The sequence below is a fragment of the Eupeodes corollae genome, chromosome 1 (assembly GCF_945859685.1).
Source record: "Eupeodes corollae chromosome 1, idEupCoro1.1, whole genome shotgun sequence".
NCBI lineage: Eukaryota > Metazoa > Arthropoda > Insecta > Diptera > Syrphidae > Eupeodes > Eupeodes corollae.
Window position 1 is genome coordinate 304,276,438 of NC_079147.1, and position 27,022 is coordinate 304,303,459.

The 27,022-nt window shown below is 31.1% G+C and overlaps 1 protein-coding gene across 1 annotated transcript in view; it reads left to right on the forward strand.

The window, feature by feature from the left end:
- Positions 1–11,364: 11,364 nt before the first annotated feature.
- The window catches only part of LOC129942298 (uncharacterized), a 463,167-nt gene continuing 447,509 nt past the window's right edge, over positions 11,365–27,022 (forward strand). The window contains exon 1 of the mRNA XM_056051169.1: positions 11,365–12,926. The gene's annotated coding sequence lies outside the window, so the exon portion shown is untranslated. The remainder of the gene's footprint in view (positions 12,927–27,022) is intronic.

The window sequence follows — 27,022 nt, forward strand, 5'->3', positions numbered from 1 at the left end:
GGAATCATTTAATTTAACATAATCTTCTTTTGAAAAATTTAAATCAATATTTTTAATTGAATAGTTGAACTGTAGTTATAAGTATTATAAATTAGTAAATTATAACAAATAAATTTGTGATAAATAGTGTTCCTAGCCATCTGATAAATTGATTTAATAACATCATGAGCTTAACTATTATTAAACTACTAAAGTAATGACTGGCATTTGTAGTAAAAGGAAAGATTTACAGTAAATACTGGATTCAAGCAAGTAAGTACTACAAATATATCCAATATCGTCATTATAATATACAAAAATGTTTACGTGCTATTGAATCGTTATATGATAACTCTTTCTTTTGATGCAATATCGTATCAGTGGAATTTCACATAATTGGTTCAAGAAAACTGTTTTTCCAAATCCTTGAAACATGGACTGAATTAGTCATCCACAAACAATAATTCCTTGCATTTCAAGTAGCATGGATACCTATATTCATCAGAATCGCAATGGGACTTCTTTATTTCTGCATTGGTGTTGTATTTAAAAATCTAATAATGTTTAACTGGTAAAAGTTCTTTATAAGTCGAAGGGATCTTTTGACAGCTCTACACACAGTACTCTGATGAAATCCCATGTCTTCGACAACTCCTGGATCTCGAACATATGTATCTCAAAAATATGCATCTTTATTTCAGGGGCACTTAATCCTCCTCTCTTTACTGAATGTTTTTGTGTAGTCAGTTCTGATAAATATTGGTAGTAATGATATTTAAATTTACTTTTTTAACAATAAAATACTACTTAACGTTTACTTTTTCAAAACCTTAAAGCATTTTGAATTGTTACTTTCGGTCAGTCTTCCCTCCTTGTACCTAAACTTTTTGAAATAAATAAAACTACACTGAAGAATTCGAATATGTTTTGTTTTTCTACACACAAAAGTATTTACTATAGAACATCAAGTTTGGGTTTAATTTACTGAAACAATTTTCAATACAAAATTTGTATACATACTATTTTAAGTATTTACTTGAAAAAAATCATCCAATTCTAATAAATGCTTCTTCTTATAAAGTTAATACTGGTGTTCTAGTATTTACTTCGTTTTCGTGCATATGACAACAGAACTATGAAAAGTTACCAATAGAAGCATTAACTATCGTTTCTTCAAGAACATTAAATATTTGAACCTTCTAAGTAAACGACTAAAATATGTTTTAACAACTAAAACATGGTAACCAAAGAAATTAAATTAAATAGTTTTAAAAATATGATTGATTTTTAAATAATTATGATATATATGTACACTTATACTTATAGGTACTCAGCTGACAGGAAACTAATTGCATTGATAATAAAAAGAACTTATCGCCATTTCCTACAAACAAATTCCAGAATTCAAATCTTTCTTGTCTTTAAATTTTTTCTGTTGCACAAAGTTTTTAAAAAATGACTTTTTCGAATTCTTATGACAACCAATAATTCTGTTGGCTAAAATAAGACAAAACATATATATTACCCTAAATATTGTACTATGTATTTGCAAAGTACAAACCTTTGACTTGATTTTAGTATGAAGCGTTGAAAAACCTTGATTTAAATGTTTTCATGATTTTAAAAAACACATGTTGGAGTTATTTCCTAGTTTAGATTTATATATTTTTGAAGTTTTTTAATATATTTATAAAACTTTATGAGACAGACTTTTTTATACGACGTATTTCTTACAAAAACAAACCGTTTTCGCATAAATTTGTGAACGTTCCTTTGGGACAGGTAATGAATATTTTTCTAAAATTTTATCAAACACTATAAATATTTAAACTTAATATTGAAGATAAATGTTATAAATTTGAAAAACTATCACGAACCTTAGCCTTAAAAATACTTACTTATGTGATTATTTGTTTAAATTTAAATAAAGTAATACTTCAAAAGCCTGAAAAAAAAATTAATTCTATTAATTAACTCGATAAAAATAATGAGTGAAGGAACTCAATCACGTTATAATTTTTTTAGAGGTTACAACTTTATGAGAAATGGAACAATAATGATGCAGCTGAAAGTAAAAAACTTGTTGCTGTTGATGAGATGATGCTGATGCTGAAGCTGTTGTAAGCAATAATGTTACAGCGAACAATAATGTTGCATGTACTAGTAAGTGTAAGTTCATCCTTCTGTACCTAAACTACTCTTTATACATGTTTCTCGGCTTAAAAATACTTTCAATGAAAACGACATTACGAAATTTGTAGCACAAAAGCTAAATCTGACAGCAGAGAACCTTGTTTGCGCTAAATTGGTGAAGAAACATGCAGATATTTCTCAACTGCGTTTTATAAATTTTAAACTTGGTGTACCTTCGAAATCTTTCGATGCTGTTCTTAAATCATCTTCATGTCCAACTGATGTACAAGCTAAGAAGTTTTTGAACCATCCAAAAAATCTTCCAATTTTTAGCTTCGACAAGTGTTCTTTTATCATAATGCGAGCGGTATGAGAACCGAATCGCATGATTTCTTTATTGCTTCCCACGACTGTCCGTATGGCATTATAGCATTAACTGAAACTTGGTTAAATGATAACTCTTTTTGAATGGTGAGTATTTTCCTTCCGATTACAAAGTCTTTCGCAAAGATCGTCAAACTGGTCAAACTAGAGGAGGAGGAGTTTTGTTGGCTGTTCAATCAAATTTTACAAGTAGAGAAATTAGATTACCTTATAATTCTTTCAAAATTCATCAGATTTGTGTTTGTGTAGATCTATTTATTCAATCTTTTAAATGTATTCATTTATATATTTTCGTCTTCATCTCAAAATCTTTTGTAAACGTCTCACATTAAAAATATTGTAGATATTGCTAATGATAAGATGAAAATTGTTATTAAGCAGTTGTTGATGATTTTAACTTGCCTAATATTAATTGGAAATTCTCAGATGATGAAAAGCAATTGTTTCCTCATAATGTTGTCAAAGATTATGAATATAATGTTATTGATAGTTTATCAGCCTTAAAAATGTATCAAATCAACAATATTCCTAATTCTATTTCGTGTCTAAGGAAATTCTAAATTTGTCGGGTGTTCCTCAAGGTAGTCACCTCGGAACACTTCTTTTTGTCATTTTTATTAACGACTTACCATTGCATCTTATTTTTTCTAAATGTCTTCTATTTGCTGACGGTTTGAAAATATTCAGTTCCATAAATTCACTTAACGATGCAAAAAAAATTCAAATTGATTTAAATAATTTAATATCAATGGACTATATTTTTTAACAATAAGAAATGTAACGTTGTGACATTTTCTAGAAATTACATTCCATTATATTATAATTATAAACTTGAAAACGACATTTTACAAGGACTTGATAGCCATAAGGATCTAGGCGTAATCTTCGATTCTAAAATGAATTTTTCAAATCACATAGACCATGCGGTCTCAAAAGCAAACTCTATGCCAGGGTTTGTTTTTCGAAATTAAAAAGGTTTCAAAGACCCCTATAAATTAGAAACTCTTTATTCTAGTCTCGTCCAACCATATTTACAATATTGTACTGATATATGGAGCTCCTATACCACGTCTAACATTCGTCGTATAGAAAATGTTCAAAAAAGGTTCTTAAAGTTTGCCTCACGAAAAATATTTGGTTATTCAGATGTTCCATCTTATGAGACGAGGTGTATTTTAATTGATCTAACACCTCTTGCTCAGAGAAGAAAATTAAACTCAATACTTTTTGCTTTTGATGTCTTGAATTTTAATATTCACTGTCTAGTTCGATAAATATTTTTTTTATTTATGCGCCTTCTAGAAACTTATGCCCTCGTGACTTTGATTTTTTAAACGCTATGCTAAGTATAATCCTATCACAAGAGCTTGTATGGATTTTAATGAATATGATTTTGCAATTGATTTTAATATTAATAGACATTTTTTGAAACATAAATTAGTAAATTTGTTGTAATGCTATAAGTAAATTATAATTTTTTTTTGTGTTATGTATCATAATTATCTGTCCAAATGGAGTATATAACTTTTAAGAAGAATAAATAAATAAATAATTTTTAAGTCAATATCTCCATGTTAACTTAAATTTTAACCTGAACATACAGACTTAGGGATGTACTTACATACGAAAGTTCGTAGGCACTAGGCACGCAACATACGCAAACATTTTTTAATAGCCTTAAAATTTTAGGATCTGGAAACGTAGAAAAAGGTTATTGCAATATCTTTCAATTTAAAGTTAATAGAAGTCAATACTAAATAAAATGCACGACTGGGTCGCACGAACTTGCTCCTGTATGCTAAGAGTCTGTTTAAAAAAGTAGGTACTTATATAAGATTTAAAAATATACCTGTAAAATAAGTTTGTCTTCAAAGATATAAATGCCATTTAGTTTTTCAAAAAAAAAAACCGCACGATCTTTGTATTTGAAAACCATAGTACTCTCATGAGCAGAAACTTTTAAGGCGACCAGATGCCGAGTCGATGGCGGGCGTGGCGTTAGTATCGAAAGTGGAGAAATTCAGAGGGAGCGAGAGAAAAATATTATTTCCATTCGCATAAGCAGCAGAATAAGGGAGATAATTAATTTTCGACCCAAAAAGTCTACACAATTTCCTTCATTTTATTTGAGTCTATCCTCGTATATGTTTTCACATAAAGAGCTTCCATATGAAGGTTGATGAATTTGTTTTTGTTTTATTTATATCAATGAACTTTATATAACAAACAAAATGGCTTAATATTGTATCTAATAAGGGGATGAAACAAACTTTTGCATGCTTAAGTCAGCTGTTTAGGATCTTTTACCGATATTTGTTTTTATTTACATTCATAAGTCTTGTTTTACTTGTGTACGATCTTTGTATATGAAAAATGGTTTCTATTACCTATAAAGCTACAATGCGATTCATATAGATTCAACTTGTTCCTTAAAAGCTTTTTTTCTTTAGATAGCTTTATTGTAATTTCATATTAGAAGAACCAGGATGAAAAATAAATAAGATAAGAAAAAGGCAGACCATGAATGTTTAAATTGTAAGACGATCGCCTATTGGTTGTGTAGTTAGGTAGCAGGTAGATGTCTAAAACGACCATAGAATAGTTCACTTGGCGTGCTTAGCTTTATGCAGACAGATAGCTAAGGACATGTTTATGATGATAATGAAGGAATGTTATTGGTGGCTGGAAGGTACATACTACATTCCTTCTTAAGTTTTCAGCGCAAACATGGAGTTATTACGTTCAGTCTATTTTTTTCACTAAAGTTTTAAAAAACAAGCATATGAACAAGTACAAGAAATCGCTGTTTTGGATTTTAGTTAAGAAGTGACACGTAAGCAGTAGTTGTAGAAGTTGTACGTAATAACTTTATAAATAGGTTGGTACAATGTGTATGCGTTGAAAAAGTGATTCTAATAGAAAATACTCTCTCTGGCCAGTTTCTTTAACTTGTAGGTACTAAGTATAGGTATTTATTTTTTTATATAGGCGAAGGCCAGTAAATTATGTGTCAAACAACCTTATTCGTAAAGAATAATATTTTAAAAACACATATACAAAGTTACCAAGATAATATTTCTTGATAGACTCTTTAAAATAGATTGTTGATTAAATATATCATATAAATGTGTACCAAATGCATTAATTTGGATGAAAGATAGGAATGTAATTACAATTTTGCCAAAATAATGCGCTGTTTCGGGCTCATGCATAGTTAAAATAATTAAAAAAATAATATTTTAAGATTCAAAATTTTACCTGAAAAATAAGTTTGTCTTCAAAAATTTAAATGCCATTTTATAAATAAAAAAACCGTTGATTTTTGAAATTTTTATTTTGAAAATCGTTAGAGCGGTTTTTTTTTAAATTAATTTTTTATATATAAAATTTTCCAATTTTCTTCTAAAAATATTTTTGGTATGCAGTTATTTAGCGATTGTTAATATACGTCTTAAGTTTGAATTTCGTAAAAAATTGGTGACCCGTTTTTGAGATATAGAGTTTTGAAAAATAAAAATTCAATATTTTTTAAAAAATTCAAACAATTAAAAATTGCATTTTTGTTAATCAAATATTGTTAAAGCAATATAGGAGCTTATTCAGAAAAAAAATTATTTAAATCAGTTCATAAGTTGCTGAGAAAATTAAAAAACAAAATAACGGTTCTATGAGCGGTACCTTTCCTGAGCAATACTAAAATATGGTTTTCTTATAAAAAGAAGCCAAGTTAAAAAATAAAATTTTAGAGAAAATTTAAAAAAAATCTATCGGTTTGTTTTTGAGAAAATTTGAATTTTCGGTTTTTTGACCAAAAAAATTGTATGGGGGCCACTGTTAGTTTTGACCTTAAAAAAAAAATGAAAAAAACGCCTAACGCGAATCTGCCCAAAATCTTAACTTTCAAGTTTGGACTCCATCGACCCAACGGTTTAGGCTGTAGGAGCGTGGACAGACAGACAAAACCGACCGGACGGAATCGCGGGACCCACTTTTTTCGACTTCTCTACCATCGTAATATCATGTTTGATTAAAATCTCGAGTTCGAAATTTTGCACGAATGCAAAACTTGCCATATAGTTCCTATATGTCGCAAGTAAAAAATAACTTACGTACTCACGGTTTTAAAAACTTTTTATTATTAAAAATAAATTAAATAATTTATATTGCTCATATTTAAAAAAACACTAGTTGGTTAAAAAAGTTATTAAATTTATTACAGTGAAAGACAGGAGATGCCCAAAACCTTCAAAGTTCTACAAATTCTGCTAAATAAAAAAATCTGATTTGAGTCACAGTAAAAAAAAAGTCATATAAAATCTAAACATATTTAAACTGTACTTTTTTCTAATCAAAATGTACCGAATGGTATTTCAATGATATCAATGAGTGTAAAATTGTATAGGAAACATTTTTTAGAAAATGTAATTTGCTGTACAATGTTGTGATGAGTCTTTTTCTTAAAGTCAAAAATGAAAATAGAAGCTTAAATCTGTAGTTACTTTATTGCTAGAATTTTTGGAGTTGTATTTTTTGTACATGATTTTAAAATCCGAATTACTACTCAAAGTAATCTTTTTGCGAAGTCCTCATATTTCCAACTTAATTAAAGCCTTTGTATTAAAGACTTGTACCATATTAGTCCAAAACAAGAACATACATATCTTGTTGTCTTGAGATGACCGTGAAAGAAACAGATTCATTCAAACAGATTGTGTTAAGGTTTTACGAAACTAACTCTCGCCAATTGGCAATCGGCAGTCTTTCTGGCTGAAAAATGTACTGACAAATTCATTTCTGGCTACAGACGCAAAATGTTCTCCTTAAACTAGCGTTAGTAAGCACATTAGAGATGATTTTTCTCATCTCAGTATCAAAGCTAAGCTATCACTCTCAAGCTTCAACCGCACACTTTGAAAGTTTCAAGGAACCTACTTCTATTTTAAAATGTATCACTTAAAACGAGTAGCCAAAATTACCCCACAGAACTTCCTTTTTAATTTAATCAAAACAATTAAACATAAGGTATAAACGAAAAAGAAAACATTTCCGAAAACGGTTCTTTTCGTACAAAATTATCTTCAAAAAAATAACATCCAATTTGGTTTGTCAATCTCAAAAACCCCCCAAAAAAACCAAAACCTAAGCACCCAACTAATTAATAACACTTCATTTTCTTTCATTAAATCCTCCACATCAGTTTAGCTAAGCTCTCCCTTTCTGATGCTGAGCTAATTCCCCCAGAAAAATTAATTTCAAAATTCAAATTTGAAATAATAAAGTCTCACTCTCCTTAGTTCATCTACATTTATGCGAACGACTTTATACACAGTTATTCAGCCCAAAATCCCATTTCAAAACCTCATTATTTGGCAGCGTATTAAATTAAAATTTGCTCCCCCTCAAAAAATAGATGTTTATATTTCCGTTATGGTGTGCTGTGGATAAAGCTAGTTCTATGCTATATGTACTAGGTGAATGTTAGATAGATATTTTTAAGGGATTCTTCATATTTTTCAACACTAAATAAATAACAGAAAACCCAATTCACAGTTGTGTTGTATCTACAAGTACTCGCTTGTCAAAAAGTACAACACTCTTATACTCTTGGAAAAGGTGTCACGGACTCATGTAGGTTGTTTAAAAATACGAACCAAACACAAGCCGGCAATGTTTGTATAGATAAAAATTCAACCTCGTCCTGATATGCTCAGGCTCACTGCTCAGCTCAACACAGCTGTCCTGAATTGTGTGTGGACTTAAAGTATGTTCAAACAAATGGACACCTAGATATGTCAGCTATACTCTCGAATTGCAAACATAGCGTCATTCAGGGCACAGCGCAGGGGGCTAAAAATAGGAGCAAAAATATAATAAAAAGTACAAACGAAAAAAGCAGGACATATCTACACAGAAACCCACAATGTCCTTTCAATCAGAATCTTTGAGGTTGCACGTCTCTCCCTTCTCTATTCTGCTAAACTCCATCACATATGGCTGTGCAATGTGCATATAGTGTTTGGTATACACCTATAGGGTCTGTCGTCCTGTGATGTGTGTTTGGAGACACCAAAAAGTGGGCGCGTTGCAACGAAAGAAAAAAACAAAACAAAACTAAAACAAAAAGTAAAGTAAAGAAATGCAACAAAAAATAGAAAAGCAAAATAAAAAGAACAGAAAAGGCTCCAAAGGACGACATAGACAAAAAAGGGTTAGTATACTACTCCGGTACGATGCACCATAAAAGGAAACAGAATCGAAAACCCAGACCCTGTGGGCCAAGAGATTTGTCACCTTCACACGACCACACACCAGACATCTCCATGCAGTAAGGTGTGTGAGTGCCGTGCTACATCTGCCTCGTCGTATAGTCCTCACTTTCGTCCTGGTCGTTCTCGTTCTCGTCACAGTTGTTGTGATGTTACTTCACTGCGCATCGTAGATATAGGCGTGGGGGCGTCTCTCCAACAGCCGACAGTACATGCTGCAACAAAAATGCATTCCGTGCGCATGCAATAAACCTGTCAAACTGACGAGTTTATGAATTTAATGAGCGAAAGCTCCTTAGGAACGTCCCTGGAGCTTCCAAATACACTTCCGGCCTGGAGTTATACAACGTGCGGATTGGTTGATGGAGGCAGGAGTTGTGGCTTTTTGGAAGCAAGTGATTGGCTGTGGCTGGCGATGGAAGTTAATGCGCATGTTAATGGCTTTTTGGAGCCTAATAGCTTCGGCTAGGGTTGATTTGTTGACGAACGAAGGTGTGGGGTAAAAGTTACGAAAGTTTTGCTGGTTTGTTTGCATTGCAGGGTGGAGTAATGCTGCGAATGGGGGTATGTTGGATGGGGTTATTTTGGGCTGATGGAGACAGTGGCGTAGTGTAAGTAAAGTTATTGGATTTAAGTTAAACAAAGGTCGTATAGAGGGGGGGGATTGAAAAGAAACGTTTATAACGCAAACAAACAACGATTGAAAAAGGTGCCTAAGGAGGGCAAAGTGACAGTTTAAGAAACAACTTTTTTAATTAATTTACTCTTTCAAATGTTCCACACATAGAATATTTGACTTATAAGCAAGTAGGGTCTTAAAATCGTTCAAATAGATTTTAACGAGCTTGAAATAAAATGTAGACAAAGAAATATACGGGTTTTATTCTTGTGTGTAGAAAATAATTGATAGTAAGTTTCGAGGCTAAAACATATTTTTTACGTTCTTGAGAAAGTTCAAGATTTTGAAAAGAAAACTTGTTTTTAAAAGGGTGTCCACTGTTTTTTCTTCAGAATATATATTTTTAGGTAAATTATAAAAAAATTAGCATAACCCATGGTGTAATAAGTCACCTTGCCAATATTTCGTTAAACGTTTCCTTAGAAAATTTGCAAAAGGTTAATAGCAGTTTTGAATTTCGCCTGGACGAATGGAACACTGATTGTTTATTGAAAGGGTGACTTTTTTTTTATTTCTGTCTATCTCGCATACTTGTTTTTTAAAGGGTTGGCAACATCTTTTCTAACAACATGAAAACTTTAAAAATAACTGATGTAGCTTGGAAAAGGGTGAAAACCCGATGAATTCATCATTTTTACTTTACCTGTTATTAAATTGTATTATTTTCAAGTGAAATATTTAAAGGAAATAATGAGTACGAAAACGTTACAACGAAATAATGATTTCTGACAACTCGAAATCAAGAATGATAATGAAATAATTGTTTATAAGCGATTGTTAGAAGCTCATTATTTGACATTATTTTTGACACAACTACAAATTAAAATTTTCATTTAAAATGATGTTAACCCATATTCCTGACTTATTTAAATTCAGTTTTATGAAAAAATCACAGCATTTCGAATAATCTCAAGTCAAGTAAACATCGAGAAGGCCAAAAGTTTCCTCGGAAAAGTGAACAATCGAAAGAATTGAAACAATCAACGTTTTTTAAATACAAAGTTTATGTTCAAAATTCACCTAAAAAATTTAAAACAGCTTTTTTGACAACAACTTGCATCTAAAGCACATCGTAAAAGTTTTGTCAAATAAAACAACCAACCATTAAAATTTGAATCTAAAAATTCTTACAGTGTTCCTTTAAGCTTTGCATGTCGAACAAATTGGCTGCCAACAAAAAGCTCCCCAGTCAAAAAAACACCACCACTTTACAAAAAGCTCCATTGGAATCCTTAGCTTTCACATGAAAATCGTCTCCATCGTACAAGTCTGTTTGCCATAGCAACTTCTTTGCAGCGAAAACTTCCTGCCAGCCTGCCACTCTATACCATGACCTCAATATTTTGGCCAAACAAAACACATCGCACACAAAACGATAAAACGACGACGGTTCCATGTCCTGCGACAGTTATTTTGCCCTGTGGTAGGTTTTGGTTTGGATTCTTTGATGAGAGTGCTAGTGCAGTCCACATCAAGGACATACCATCACAAAAAGTTGTACTATTTTGGGCATATCCTTGATATGCACGGAGCACGGTGTTCGTCGACGACGGCGAATTCGCAGGTTTTTGTCCTTTCGAACATGTTTCGGATGCCAGTGCCAGTGCCAGCAAACGATGATGATGGTAAAATGTATGTTTTGCAGGTTTTTGTGAGTCGAGAAGGGATCCTGTAGGAAAGTAGGTGCTGTGTAGTAGATTATATGTATAGGATCCAATCGAACCTCGAGTAAAAGGGCACCTCTCTTACATCCTTCGACACCGACATCGACATAAACACACTGCACTTGGTGTTGTCGTTGTCGTTACCGTTACCGTTGTCGTTTCTGTTTTCTGTTTGCTGGTTGCTGCTCCTACTTGGACAAATTTGCTACTATTGCTGCCGAACGAAGGACGGTTGAGGCTGAGAATTGAGGATTCAACTTCACAACGCCGCCACGATATGACTATGGCCCCCTCGCCGACCCAACAAGAACGATTCATTTTCATCGTCGACTATTTTGTAGCCACCAGATAGCAGCTTGGATAGTTGTAATAAGCCAACGTTAGTGTATCACCGACATCCTTCGGTCACAGTAGATACTCGATATCCCTTTTACAACAATTTTTGCATTTTCCATCGCACAATCACAGTGAGTGTTGTGTTGTGATTTTTCTTGTGTTGTCGGGGCGCGAATTAAATATTTTCATTCTTGAGTGCAAAAATTTTTGTCGTCCTTCGCGATTGTATTTATTTTTAAAATTTCAAACACAGTTGAGCGTGAATAACGGCTGCGAAAGGATGCAATGGGATTCTGTTGTATAGAAAGATTTACTTCTTGAAACGAATAAAATTCTGCTTAAGTGCATTCAAATTTAAATTTGAGTTCAAAAGGACGAAATTTTGAAAGTTCGCGGCGGTTTTTGTTTTTAAGACATATTAATATTTCTACGTTCTTGTGCTGTTTTACTGATTTATGTCGGAGCTGACTTCAATGTAAAAATATAAATTTAACAAAAATATCCTTTTGATTTATATGTGTATATAAAAATTTCAACAAAAAATATTTATGAATATTTTTCCTAAGAATATCCTTGATCTATAAAGTAGTGTTTCGTTTTGATTTTTACTCTTCTATCTCTGTCTATATTTGTAATGTATTGTTGTCGCTCGCTTAAAGTGCTACGGTTGTGAACACATATAGTATTACTAAGCTATCGAAACTTAAAGATAGAAAATATACAAATCAAGGACATTCACAAAAATATATTCCTCCTCATTTTGTGTAGATGAAGGAGAATATTTTCGATTGAATGAACAATCGTGACTGTCATCCAGAACTTTGGCTCGTACTCAGCGAACCGTGAGAAATATTGTAAGCGATATCCTGATAATCATTATTCTACTTTCTACCTAGAAGCTAGAAAATACTGTTTTTACTTTCTTCTTCTTCTTCTTGCTATTCCTGTATCTTCCTTCCTTCGACAATAATTCTTCATATTTTAAGATTTAAGCATAAGAAATAAGGAACAAAAATAAGAAATACAAAAATAAAAAAAAACTAGTCCTTGTTGCATTTTAAGAAAAGTTAAGTTGCCATTCTTTGAGAATCCTTGAACCACGTGCTCTGCAAGAAGCGAGCGAGAGTACAGATGACGAAGGCAAACGCAAACAGCAGCAAAAAGGACTTCACTACTTAAGAGGAAAGACGTAGCGTAGCGTGCTGCTTGCGAGGACCAAAATCCTCCCTCACATTTTTGTGTCTAGTATTTCAGTATTGTATTTTTGTTTGGTTTTTGTGTGCTCTTGTGTGTTTATTTCTGTGCGGCAAAAAGTGTGTGTTTTTTTGTTATTGAGAGAGAAAGAAAAACCAAAAAACCAACCGAATATCCTTCGAACGAAGACGTCGACGAGTGTACGACGACGAGAGTACGAGACGAGTTTGCGAGTTTTCCGCGCGATTCAGCTGTTGCTGTTATCCTTCAGGAATGCACCGTGGAACTTTGGTGAGTAAATAAATGCATACAAAACATAAACACACACATGGTTTTCTTTGCCTTGTACGGTATAGTTGAATCCTTTTTTGAATAAAAATGCTCAACATATTCTGCATCATTAGATGAATTGAGAATTTCTGATTGAATGCTGTGTAGTAACAACAGTAGAAGCAGCCGTAGAAGGATTCAGGACGGAGCTACTGCAGCAACAGCAGAGAAATGCAAACATTTGAAATGAATAGATCAGGCGGAAAATCTGCAGCACACATCATTCATAACCCCACTTTTTGGTTATAAGTTATATTAGATGCAATAGAAAGGATTTATATTGTTAGTTCAATGGGAGTTAGCACAACTCTCATGGGAATTGTATTGAATATGAGAAGAAGCATTTATATGGATATTCGAGGTATAGGGTTTTGGTGAAGTAAGTTGAGTCGAGTTGAGGTGGAGACAGACGGTATAGAGTACCAATATTTTAAAGAGATTGAAAAGGAGCTGGTAGTTAGTTGGTTGGTTGGTTGGTTGTTTAGTTGGTTGGTATTTGGTTGGTTTTGTTGGAATATGAAAGCTATTGAATATTTTCTGACAGATTGTTCAAAACCAAGTTCATATGTATTGAAAATTTTGGGGAAAGTTAATTTAATATTGATATTTTCATATGTGAAAGAGATATTAGAATAGGGTCAAGGGGGAAATAACTCTACCTAATTTATATATATATAGATTTTCAAGAAGACACAACAATTGTTTCAGTTTGAGACATATTGTAAATAGTTTTCAAGTCGTTCGTCAAACAGTATATGAGTATATCTCAAAGTTTATTCATATATACTTTTGTGTTGCTGCAGATTTCATCATTTTGATAGATCTGATGCCTTGTATTGTCTTGGGTGTAAAAGGAAGCCAACTTAATTAATCTAAAGACAATTTAATTTCAAAATACAATATTCACTACTTTTAGAAAGTTCAACCTATTAGTAATAACAATTCCAACTTAAACATCTATTATATATAAGCTTAATTAAATATGGAAAAAGGTCTTCGATAAAAAAAACTATTAATTAAGAATATATTGATATACCTAGGTGATTTGAAATCCAAGCATTGAACTTCAATAAATTATGTGTCTGCTAGAAAATGTGAAATATTTGTTCTGAAAACCTGTAATTTATATTCAATTGTAGCTGAAATAATTTTGGAAAGTTTGATATCTACTTTTGAATGTTGCACAATTTCCTTCAAACAGAAAATGGTTGGTATATATTTGTTTCTGCTCAAGAGTATTTCCCGAAATCTAAGAAAATGCTTCTTTTGAATCCTCCGAAATATATTCAAAACTCTGGTTTTCAGTTGAAATTTAATAAATATTTAACGTACAATGAAGACAATTTTCAGTACAGGAATCTGCTAGATTAACTGAACCAAATTTGGTACGTTTATCGATAAACAACAAATTTGATATAACATCCGTTTGCTCAAGAAATTTGTACGTACTGTGATCTAAAATCTTAAAAGTTTTTTCAACAAATGGGTTTTAGGCCTCTGTTTAGTATTTTGTGGTACCGTTTAGATTATAGTAAATCAATTTTAGTTTCTTTTCATATAATTTAGCTAAGATAATATTTGTTGTTATACTTTTGTAAAAGATTATATCTTCAAGGAGTGACTTATCAATATTTGAAAAATATTTTTACTTTGATTTGTATTGAATGTTTGCAACTCTCATTTAAAATCATTCAACTATTAATCAATCTGGAATTCGAACGTTTGTCAATATTCGAGTTTTGTCCGTTTTTCGTTGTTGAGAGTTTAGAGAACTTAAGGGACCAAAGAGAAATTTTATTTATCTTAATTAAATTCTTTTAGTTCTGTTTTTCAAAAAGTATTTTTTAGTAAAATGTGAATTGATACATTGCTTTTTCAATTCATTTGTAAAAATTTATCAATACAACGATACCTTCCCGTAAGAATGTATTAAGCGACATTTTTAAAATTGTTCAGGAAACAAAAAAAACGTCTCATTTAGTCATTTTTTTGTGTATTGTAATGGAAGGAACAGATTTGGAGAGGGATTTTCAGAATACAAAACTTGACATCATTGCAAAACCGAAATTTTAATCAGATAAGAAGTTTTTGTCGCTTAGTACATTTTCGTGGTCAAGACATTGGCGCTTGATACAATGGTAAATGGCGCTTAAGACACTGTGATGGTCACAAAAAATAAAGGTTTGAAATAAATTGTGTCGTTTAATTCATACTGCATTCAAATATTTGAAATAAAATCAACAGCTATCTATGCAACGGAATTTACATACATACAAAAATACGCTTACAACCGACCAGACAAAAAAAAACACAAAATAAATGGGAAAAAAGCATAAGCCTACTTCATAGAAAAATATTCAAAATTAAAGAAAACAATATCTGGATGGTTATAACCAACAAAAATGGACCAAGTTCTATTTGGAAGAGTGTGCTAAGCGACAATTTCGGTTAAACTATGCGACATCTAACAAAATTTTTGTTTGGACGTTTGGTTGCTTAAGACAAAAAACTTTTTAAAAATGTCGCTTAGCATAATTTCAATGGCGGATAATACAAATTTTAGGGAGCAACATTATTCCAGTGAGAAAACTTGGCGGTTGTTACAATTTTATTTCCTCTTTAGTTTCTTTTGTATACATGATAGGGCAGCGAAACCCAGGCCAAAATGTGGCGCTTAACTTCTAGTATAGTTCCACATTAAAAAGTCATTTTCGAAAAAAGTGTCGCTTAATACATTCTTACGGGAAGGTATCGACAAATTCATAGGAATTCTTTGTTAAAATTTGATTTTGTAGAATTTGAACAATATAGAAATATTGATACACGTCTCAAGAGTGAAAAGTAAACTGATGTATGATTATGAAAGAGGTTGGTATATTTGAGTCTTGAAAGTTTGTGGTTTTGGAGCAATAACTTTTTGCTCTTATGCTGTTTTGTAAGTGGTTCTCGATTAGGTCTAATTTTTGTCTGGTTTTGAGTACTAGCACATGAAAGTAATACGGAAAAACAGCACAAACTGCAAAATACTCAACTTAGCTTATTTTCTTAAAAAATGTATGAGTGGTTTTGAAAAAAAATATATGTCCACTTATGTGAAGAATACAAAATAGTAAAGTAATGTACTTATGATGTTTATCCTTTTAGCTAAAATTAAATTATCACAAGTTCTTATTTTTGATCTTCAATCAATAAGATTGGGGATAAAAAGGAATATTTTACCACAATATTACAGCCATTGTGTTTTGTTCAAAATTTCAGATATTGTAGATTTTTAATTCAAATTCCTTTTATTCCTTATTTTTTTTTAAGAATCAATTCAAATTTATTAAGTTATTTTAACATAGCGAGACTAAGACTTGTTCAGAATTTCAAATGAAATAATTTTATTCAAACATTTTGGATCAAATTCAAAAAATATTATAGTTTAAACTCAAATCCTTTAAAATATTACAAAATGTTTTTAAGCCTTTTTAAATTTTATTTAAATCAGAATAGTTCAAAGTTTAGTTACTTACAAAAAAAGGGGAAACTTATTTTGAAACTTTCTTTATATTTTAGAATTGGTCATTATTGGAAATGAATAATCTAAAGTGTACCTCTGACTTTATTTAAAAGCTTTGTTTCAAGTTAATTGACTTATTCTATATGTTTATTATTTAAGTTTTTGTTCATATTTAAATATCTTCAGTAAAAGAAATTGATTTTTAATCTAACATTGATCAGAATTTCAAGGCAAGTTTTCCTAGAGTCTTAGAAATTTTCGGCAGGATCTCATGGCATAAAAGTTGGTAGATATTCTATCAAAAATAAATAATTTAACGATTAAGTTTTCTTTTAAAAAGATATAAATAGAATTATTTTCCAAGCATGTGTTTAGCTTATAATATACGGGTCCGGCCAAAAAACTTCCCGTATTTTAAGACGTTTATATTTAAAGCTATTTAAAGATAAAATGGTATTCGGGATATAGATAGATAGATGTCTACATGTCGTTTTTAGTAATCATAATGGCGTGGCACTGTGAGCATCGCGCATTTATCGTAGAGGAATATATCCGTATTTTTTCGAATAAAATGGGCAAAAAGTTACAGTTAATGCCTATCGCTACTGTCACATTGAGACCTTCCTCCAACCAAACTTAAATGAGTTTACTAGAAACCACAAAGAAATCTGGTTCCAACAAGATGGATCCACGGCACACACTTCAATACATTTTTTTTTAAATACGGTATATCTTTTGCCGGACCCATGTAGTTAATTATTTAAATGTATTTATGGATGACACATGTGTTTCTTTCTTGACAGTGAATATGAAAAAGAATTACTTATTTATAAGAATGTATTCGGACTGAGTTGTTTTTCTTTGTATCTTAAAAATGCAAGACATAAATGTTGTTGGGCTTAGTTTTTTATTATTCTGGTAGATAATTTCATGGCATTTGTTTTTTCATTACGACTTTTGAAATATATCCTCCACGGCTACTAGTTACAAAATATATTCAATCAGTACAATTTTACATTCTTTTTTCCAATAAATCTTGTCAGTGGTTGCTGGATATAGGCTTCCAATGCCTCAGAAGTTGCTTTTTTGTCGGTATAAACCACACACTAATCAATGATACCGTCAGTGCTTAAGAAGGACCGAATTTTGAATTTTGATGCTGAAAAATTGATTATTTAATGGATGGAATATTGCCTTCGCTTTATACACTAAATTATATTTACTGACAAAGCCAAAAATAAGCTTTAACATTACCTTTATTCGAAGCGCTCTACGAGTTTGGTGAATAGATATTTTTTTAATTCAAAGAAGATTTCCATAATTTGGAATATATCTTCTAGCGTTTAAAATTTCATAATGAATGGCCAAACTTAAGTCAACAGAAATTCTAAGACACTTTGATATTTCAGCCATCAACAAAAAAAAACATCAAAACTTCTCATGCAGCTAAAATAAAGCACCCGTTATTTTCTTAAAGCATAAACATAACTTTTAACCTTTTTAAAATGTGGATTGTTTTTTATTTAGAATTTTTATTCTCGGTTTCAAATAAAAAAGTTGGTTATATTTTAAAAACAAAAAATATAAATTCCATCTAATTTGTTTTATAAATTATATTTAAAAAACCGTTTTTAATTCCATATTTTTAGTCAATGTCTTTTGGTCATTAATATGTTTAAAGGACAAACTAAGCTTAATTTTGAAAGCAGTTCCCTTACGACAAAATAGTTTCCGGGTGACAAAAGCTTGTCAATAGCACAAAAGTTATTAAGTATGCAATTAATACGTCCAAAATAACAGTAGCGTTTCAATTGAAAAAAAAACTGTTAACATTTGGTTTTAATTTAAACCTCAAACCAGAAGGATACGACTTTGAATATAAAATGCAAAACAGAAGAATTAAACTTCATTTTTGTTTTTATTATTTTGAAACAAATGTTGATTTGATTCAGTATTTATTTCGAAAAAAAAAAAAAAATTCCCTCCCCCAACCAAAATATTCTTTATCTACATTCTACAATCCTTGAAACCGAAAACTTTTCTCTTATAATTCGCAAAGAACATCCGCTTATATTATGCAAATATTTTTCAAAACCTATTTGCAATGTCTCATCGTGTTGCAAACACACAGTTTGTTTGTTTGTTGTTTATATATTTGTCCTTTTCGAATATCGCTAAAAGCGGACAAATATTCCTGTTCAAGAGGGCAGTAAGCATTAAACTTAAGGACACACTCACACACATACATAAATTGAAATACAAATAAACAAATAAAGACAAAACTGCAGAGACATTGCAGTTGCTTGTATAATTTCCCTTGTTCCTGGATAAAGTATAAATAAATACACTTCCTTCGTATCCTTGACTTGAGAAAATGTGTTTTTCTATTTCTCATATATTAATTTGACTTTCCATATAAACATAAATATACAAGCAGTGCGGTTCCGTTTCTTCCATTTGTATAGTGTATAGGAGCAAGGACATACGTAGATATTTGTGTTAGTGTTATTATGTGACTTCTTGCTTTACTCTACGTCTACAGGACAATCATACTAAACCGTTTCGGAAGCTATAAAACGAACATAAGGATATATCTTTGAGCCCATATCGATGGCAACCGCGGAACGGGAAACGGGAAAGGACAAAATACCGCGGGCCGATGAACACAGACCGATAATAAAATTACCATAAATAAATATGATGGCAAAATGGCAAAAGTTTACCAAACTAAAATTCACCATAAACACACCACCAACATTACCAACGCCATCACCATCAACATCATTCTACGAGGGACCCTAACAACAATTCGTCCTTCGAACTTCGATGATGATTGTCATTAGGATTCTTAAAACCCTCTGCCTGCCATCATCGCCCCCAACAGCCCACACGAAAAGGAGGTTTTTGAATCAAAAGTCAAACTGCAGATTCAAAAGGACGACCGACGATGACGAGAACGACAGCGACAACGACAAGAGATTACGACACAAAGGACATTTGGCCCAAATGCACAAATTGAGGCCTATTTCCGGTTTCCTTCATACGGAATTTTCCCATCGAATATGGAAATACGTTTTAAAAATATTTTTACGATAATGTGCAAGACGACAACAAACCAATTCATCGATATGCGCCATAGCTGATGATGGTGATGGGATAAAGGACACCCACCCAAGCTGCCACCACATCTTTCGTCGTATCGCATAGTCGTCGTATCGCATAGCCGTCGTCACTTGTCGTTGCTCATTGTTGCTCAGAAGGCATCAATGAGGCGGAAATCCTTTCGATCCGCTCGCGAAAAGGATTCCACTGCTTCTTCTCAATCTCCGCAGCCACCCCAGGAAGATATCTCAGAGGGAGGAAGGACACCCATGAATATTGTTTACGTAAATTTGCAACCAATAAAGCTCATTGCAAAGCCAAGTGGCAACAATGGTTGTTGGGTGTCTTTGTTTGTTGGGGATGAAGCGCCCGCTCCGTGTATAAAAGAAGATATCGACAATGATGGTGGCGGCAAGCCGACGGAAGCGGTACGGAGCAGAAGGTATCCTTCCAGTATCCTTATGGCCGTAGTGCCTCATAAATTGGCTTTTTCCTCCGACGACTTTGTCCTTTCGTTTGTCTCGTGCATAGTGTGGCAGAGAAGTATTTGTCGCATATAAAGTGGCGCGTTGGTCGTTATGACTCTTTGGGGCGTGTTTATTGTTTTAATTTGCAATGCGAACATGTTTTATTGAATTTCGATTGCGTTTGGTTTTTCCTCGAAACTTGAAACTTAAAACTCGAAACGAAAAGGAGTAAGACGGAAACTATGGAGATGGAGAAGGCGAAGGTGAAGGCAAAGAAGGTCTTGGAGGCTTGAGGTGTATGTATCGACTATCGAGGAGCTAAACAAAGAGAACTTTGCCGGGAATTTGCTTACTTAGTGGAACAAATGGTTTTTTGTAAATAAAGCGGGGATATTGAGAATATTTTATTTAAATTAGACTATCAAGGAGAATAAATACATATTTTTTTTCTATTTGTAGAGTTCGGATGTGTAACGGGGTTGGACCTTTTTCAAATAGAAACTTTTAAGATTTTAAGAGGTTTTCTTTTAAAGTGGCGAATATTTTCTAGGATTTATGTGTCAGAGGGTTTTCAAGTGCTCTGAAATCGAACGCACACATTTTATCAGGTATAAAGTTTGTAAAATTGCAACATAGAAAATAGGGTGACACTGTTGCTTAAGAGTTTAAGATTGTATCTGAATGTAAATTTGAAGGTTTTGATTGTTCTATAAAAACAGTAACAAGCTTTGAAAATTTAAAAAAAAAATCTCTATTTTTGTTCAAAGATGGTTGAAAAAGTTGTTCAAAAATATTAAAAATCTAATTTACGTAATATTCAAACACATAGTGATTTTACAAAAAGTGTTTTTTAAAACAAAATGGTATTTTTTTGTAAAAATGGTGTAATTTAAATAATTTCGAAAAAGTATCTAACCAAAAATTTTATTTTAAGAATAAAGGTCAAGATATATTGTAAAATATAAATCAATATAATTGTATTTTTTATAGAACTTTTATTAACATAGTTTTTAAGTTTTAAAAAATATTTAAAATATCATTTTTAGCAAGATGAAAGAAGATTGAAGCTAAAATCATTCTTTGTTCTTACTATTATGGCTTCGATTCCCATATTTTCGATTTCTTACTCTTATTTAAAAAAATTGATTGAGATATTTTGCAATTTTAAGCTGCATTTTTCAAAAGTTTTTATGTCTTTTGAAGATTTTCAATCTAATTTTTGAAGAAATTTCTTTAAGTTTCTTTATTTTGAAATCAGGGTCTTCATTTATTTTTGAGTCAAAATTAATTTTTTACCAATTTGTTGTAGTATTATGTTAAAGTTTTTATTTGTTCCAAAACAAATTAACTTCGATACTTCTAAAAAGGACTTATCTGAAATGGCGGATATAGACTTTAAATCATCCGTAGACTAACTTATCCGTAGACTGTTTCAAAGATTATTTTCGTAGCCTTTTGTCAACGGAAAACAATGCAGATCTGCACACGCTACATTTTCCAAGCTTTATAAATGCAGCTTTTGATTTAAAGTTTTCATTAACAGAATTGTGTACAGTGTTATCCGGTTTAAAAGACAACAAAGCACAAGGTTTAAACTGAATACCTTTCGAGTTTTATAAAAACTCACCCTTTATTTTTATTAATGAGATTTTGCTATTTTTTAATAATATTTTTGGAACTGAACAGATTCCAAATTCGTTTCGTCAGTCGGTTATTGTTCCTATTTTTAAAAAAGGTGACCCAAATGAAGTTCTTAATTATCGTGGTTTATCTCTGTTGGATCTTCATAAGTTGTTTACTAGCTTGTTTCTAAATTACATCAATGAATGGCTGGAAGAAAATCATGTGTTAAATGAGTATCAAGCCGGTTTTCGGAAAAGTTACTCGACCGTTGACAATATTTGTAACCTAAACAGTATTGTTCACTTAAAATTTAAACAAAACAAGAAGGTTTTCACTTTTTTGTTGACTTTAAATCGATCGAGATCCATTCAAACAAAATTGTAAGGCTTTTGAAAATTCTTTATTGTGATACTGAGTCAGCAGTATGGCATGGCGTGGTATCTCAAGTTCTGCCTTTTTTGATGTCCACCAAGGTACAAGGCAAGGCTGTAAGCTTAGCCCAACTTTGTTTGCAATCTATTTAAATGATTTAAGTAGCGAATTGCCTGGGGGTTGAAGTATGTGGTATTAGAATAAATACGCTGATGTTTTGGTTCTAGTGGCAGAATCCCCTCAAGAACTTCAAAGCGTAATTAATAAACTTGCAGAGTACTGCGAACGTTGGAAGTTAATTATTAATCTGTCAAAATCAAAATGTTTGGTTTTCCGAAAAGGTGCAAGACGTCCACTTGAACAAAAATGGTTCCTTAATGGTTCCAAAATTGATGAGGTGAATGAATACCAATACCTCGGGGTACTAGTAACTTACAATCTCAAATACAAGAAACATTTGGTTACCAAATTAACAAGCTCAAAAAATACAATCAATTTCTCGTGGTCTTCTTTTATTTATTAGTAATCAGAATATTTCCCAAAGCAATAAGTTGAAAATTTTTGTGGAAGCTTCGAGATATATCATGTGTTATGCGGCACCTATTTGGGGACAGTGTGAACATGAAGACGTTGAAAAACTTTTACGTTTTTTCCTGAAAAAAATGCTATTTCTTCCAAAAAACACTCCCAACTATATGTTGCACCTCGAAACTAGTATCAACAAAATGTTTATATTCATTTTCAACTTACATTTTGAGCACATACGGAAAGTTTTTAGTTATCCAAGAAACCGACTCCCAGAATATTAGCAGACCAAACAATTCAAAAGTCAACATTCTGGGTTAATGATTGAGTTAAAGTTTTTTTGGTGATGCTGGAATAGAATTGAACTTTTATTCTCAAAATATTGATTAGAGTTTGAAACTTAAAAACGTTATTAAAACTTTAATAAGAGAGGCTTGAGGAAAAAATGTAGAAATGGCACGAATGTCACAGTTTCATGATGAATATTGTCGTCTTGAATTTACGATAAACGAGTTATATTTTAATGACGTGTTGCAAGCTAAAGTCATATCATTGATTTTTAAGGCAAAAGGCGTTCTTCTTAATATTAATTCTCGGGCATTTAAAAATAACACAAATTGAATAGGCTCAATTTGTAACTTGGATCTTGCTGAAAATACTTTAAACCTGGTGGCAATTTGTCCAATTTATAAGCTTCCCATAGGAAGTTATTGTAATGGGTCTGATTTGTCAAATTGAAAATTTTGACATTTCTCAACGTTTCAAGGCCCCTAGAGTCGAAATGAAAGATTTTTAGAAAGATGTCTGTGCATGCGTGTGTACGTACGTTTGTACGTCCGTACGTTCGCGACGTTTTTTTCGTCGTCCATAGCTCAAGAACCAGAAGAGATATCGACTTCAAATAAATTTTGTTATACAGATAATAAGGCAGAAAGATGTAGAAAGGGCTCTCAAGAAAATTGAGTGGGTGGTTTTTCTACCATAGCAGTTTGAAAAAAAGGTGAAAATTTTGGTTAACCCTAAATATCTTACGAACCAAAAACGCTAGATACTTGAATTAAATTTTATATATTGTAACGTGATATCAAAGAATATATTTATGGAAAAAAATCCATTGAACGGTTTTTTTTATAAATCAAAAAAAAATTTGTCACCTTCAAAATTTTACGACTGAAATATGATTTCATCTCCAAAACAATTTTGTCTGATAAAATTTTGAGAAAAATGAAGTTGACAGTTTTTTTTACAAAAAATAAAAAACCTAAAAAAATAAATAAAAGTTGGTAAAAATTGATTTTCGACTCAAATATCTTTTCAAAACTTTGAGATATTGGCTTTAATTTACTTTTATCTTTCAAAAAATATAGTTGTCAACATTCAGTAAAATTTTGAAAAAAATCGAATTTACAGTTTTCTTACAAAAAATTAAAAACCGAAAAGAAATTAACAAAAGTTGGTAAGAAATGATTTTCGACTCAAATATCCTTTCAAAAGTTTGAAATATTGGCTTCAAACTAATTTTATCTTATAAGAAATATTGTTTTAAACTTTCGATAAAATTTTGAAAAAAATCGAATTGACAGTTTTTTTACTTGGTAAAAATTTACTTTTGACTCAAATAGTTTTTCAAAAACTAAAAATATTGGCTTCAAACTTATTTTATTTCACAGAAAATGTTGTTTTCGATTTTCAGTAATTTTTATATTAAAATCCAACAGTCCGTTTTTTCATAAAAAATAAAATCTATACAAAAAATAGTACGCAAATTTGGTAAAAATTGATACGGGTACATATAGACAAACTTTTAAGCAAGACAAATCGACAGACGGGATGGGAAGTTATCAGTTGGGGGCGCATCCCAGCCTCTTTTTTAACAATTGTTTTAAAACAAGTTACATCCTCATAGAGTGGAAAGCAGCCAAAGTCATTCTTATCCATAAGCCAGAAAAAAGTTTTAGTGAACCTAATAGCTACAGACTAATTAGTTTGTTGAGCTTATTAAGCAAATGATTAGAAAAATTTATTAAAAAAACTGGTTTTGCATGTAGATCAATTTGATATTTTGCCACCAGAACAATTTGGCTTTAGAAGGTATCATAGTATAACTTACCAAATTGACAGAATAACAAAGTTTGTTAAAAATAACTTGTCTTCAGTAAAGAGCACAATAATATTAGTTCTTGATGTGGAAAAAGCTTTTGCTATTGTCTGGCATGAGGGCTTGATATATAAGCTCTATACCTTGAGATTTCCCTTGTAAATTGAACAAATTATTTTGTCATTTCTCTCAAACCGAACATTTAAAGTCTGTGGGAACAACTGGTACACTGAAGAAAATAATATCACTTTAGGTGTTCTAGGTCCATTTGTATATAACATATAAACTTACAATTTCCTTAAACTTCAAATTGTGAGACTGCAATATTTGCTGATGACACATGCGTTTATTCATCAGATTCAATTGGTTTTTGCACTGAAAAAAAATGTGCAATCTTCACTCAGTACTATTCAGATTTATTTCAATAATTGGAAAACAAAAATAAATACGTACAATTAGCCTTCAATTGAACGGAGCGCAAATTGAGTGCTAAGTATCTTGGTGTGCACCTGGATAAAACATTGACGTTTAAACTGCAAATTGAAACAATGCGCCAAAACTCATACACAAAATTTAAAATTTACAAATAATGCAAAATAAAATATTAAAAATTATGCTTAATCTCCCCTGGCACTTTTCTACAGAAGAGCTTCTTAGAATGGCAAATATTGATAAGGTTCCTGTAAGAATTTCGAAGTTACAAGACCGTTGTATTTTATCGTGTAATTCTTCGGATTACAATTTAATCTCAAACTTAACTCATTATGGCGTTAGTACAAAATATGTTTTCTCTTGGTTTGTTTATTAATAAATTAATGCTACATTTATTCAATTAATTATTATTTATTATATATTATTTTTTTCTCAATTTGTTTCTTGTTATTTCTTTATTTGCTTATGTTTTTTGTTAATTTATTTATTAGTTTTGATTTATTAAAATATTTATTTGTTAATCTATGTATTTATTTGTTCACTTGTTCATTTATTTAATAAAATTTTTCATTTGTGTTTATTTTGTTGTTATTTATTTATTTATTAATTAAGTTATTACTGATTTGTTCATTTTTTCATTAAATTATTTACTTTCTCATTTGCATTTAATTATTGGTTATTAACTTGTTGAATTATATATTTATTTTGTATCTTTTATTTATTTTTTATTTTATTTATTAATTTATTAACTATCTTATTAATATACTTTTTTTTGTGATACATAAATGTAAACAACATCTTAAGACAGTTTTCTGATCCCCACTTTCTCTTAGTTTGAAAAAAATTCTAACGTCTAATGAATGTTTTTTTTCAGTAACTTTTCCTTCGAAATGTAATAAAGTTATAAGAGGTCATATCCATTAACGCAATTCGATAATTTTTCAATTCCATGTAATTCCTACGAAAATTAAAAAAAATTATCTCTGAGAAGGGTCACGAGCCCTACGACCTTTCCTCCTGGAACTGTTTCTAAGTTATTAATTCTTATTTTGATGTGATTTAGATATAAAAATTCCAATTATTTTAGTATCAATATATGCAATTACATATTTAAAGTATTGACATTTTTGCAACGTTACGAGAATGTTGTTCGAACACTTTCATTTGCGAAACCGGTAATATTCGAGTATTTTTGTAAATTTATATAAATCAAGAGTCGGCTCTTACTTTTATTGAAAATAAATTGATTTGTTGTTCATTCACCAAAAATCTCATATTTATTTTGTTTTTGATAAATTAAATTATTTTGTAATTATGTTTTCCTAGCATAACTTGAAACCCCTCGATGATAGAAACACCACTGATTAATCTCAATTAAAAATCAAATCTCATGTCCTTACAGCAAAATAGAAAAATAAAAACAGAAAAGACAACAGAATTACGTTTGTTTAAAAATCCATTGGCAATATGCTTGAATAGTTTCATTGCACACAATTCTCTTTTTTAAAAACAAATAAAAAAAAATAAAATATAAAATAGATAGAAAATCAAATCAAATATAATAAAAAACATTAAAACAAAATGAAATGAACTATATGCATCACACATTCCAGCCTACATATCTAACATAAGGAAACAATAAAATGCACATATTTCAAGGATATACCTACACACTTACAAATAAATTCGTAAAAACCTAACCTAGCAAACAAAATTGTAAGCTGCATGAGAAAGGATTCCAATCGAGTGTTTCCTTTTTTTTTATTACACGATTTTCGGTCGCCGCCGCCACCGTTACCGTTGCCTTTGCCGCCGCCATTTCCACTGTTTCCGCTGAAGGATACATCCATTTGTATTTTGTATCTGTTTAATGTTTGTCCGGCAATCTGGGCAATATTTGCCCAAGTGAGTTATTTTGTATATACTCGTAGATATT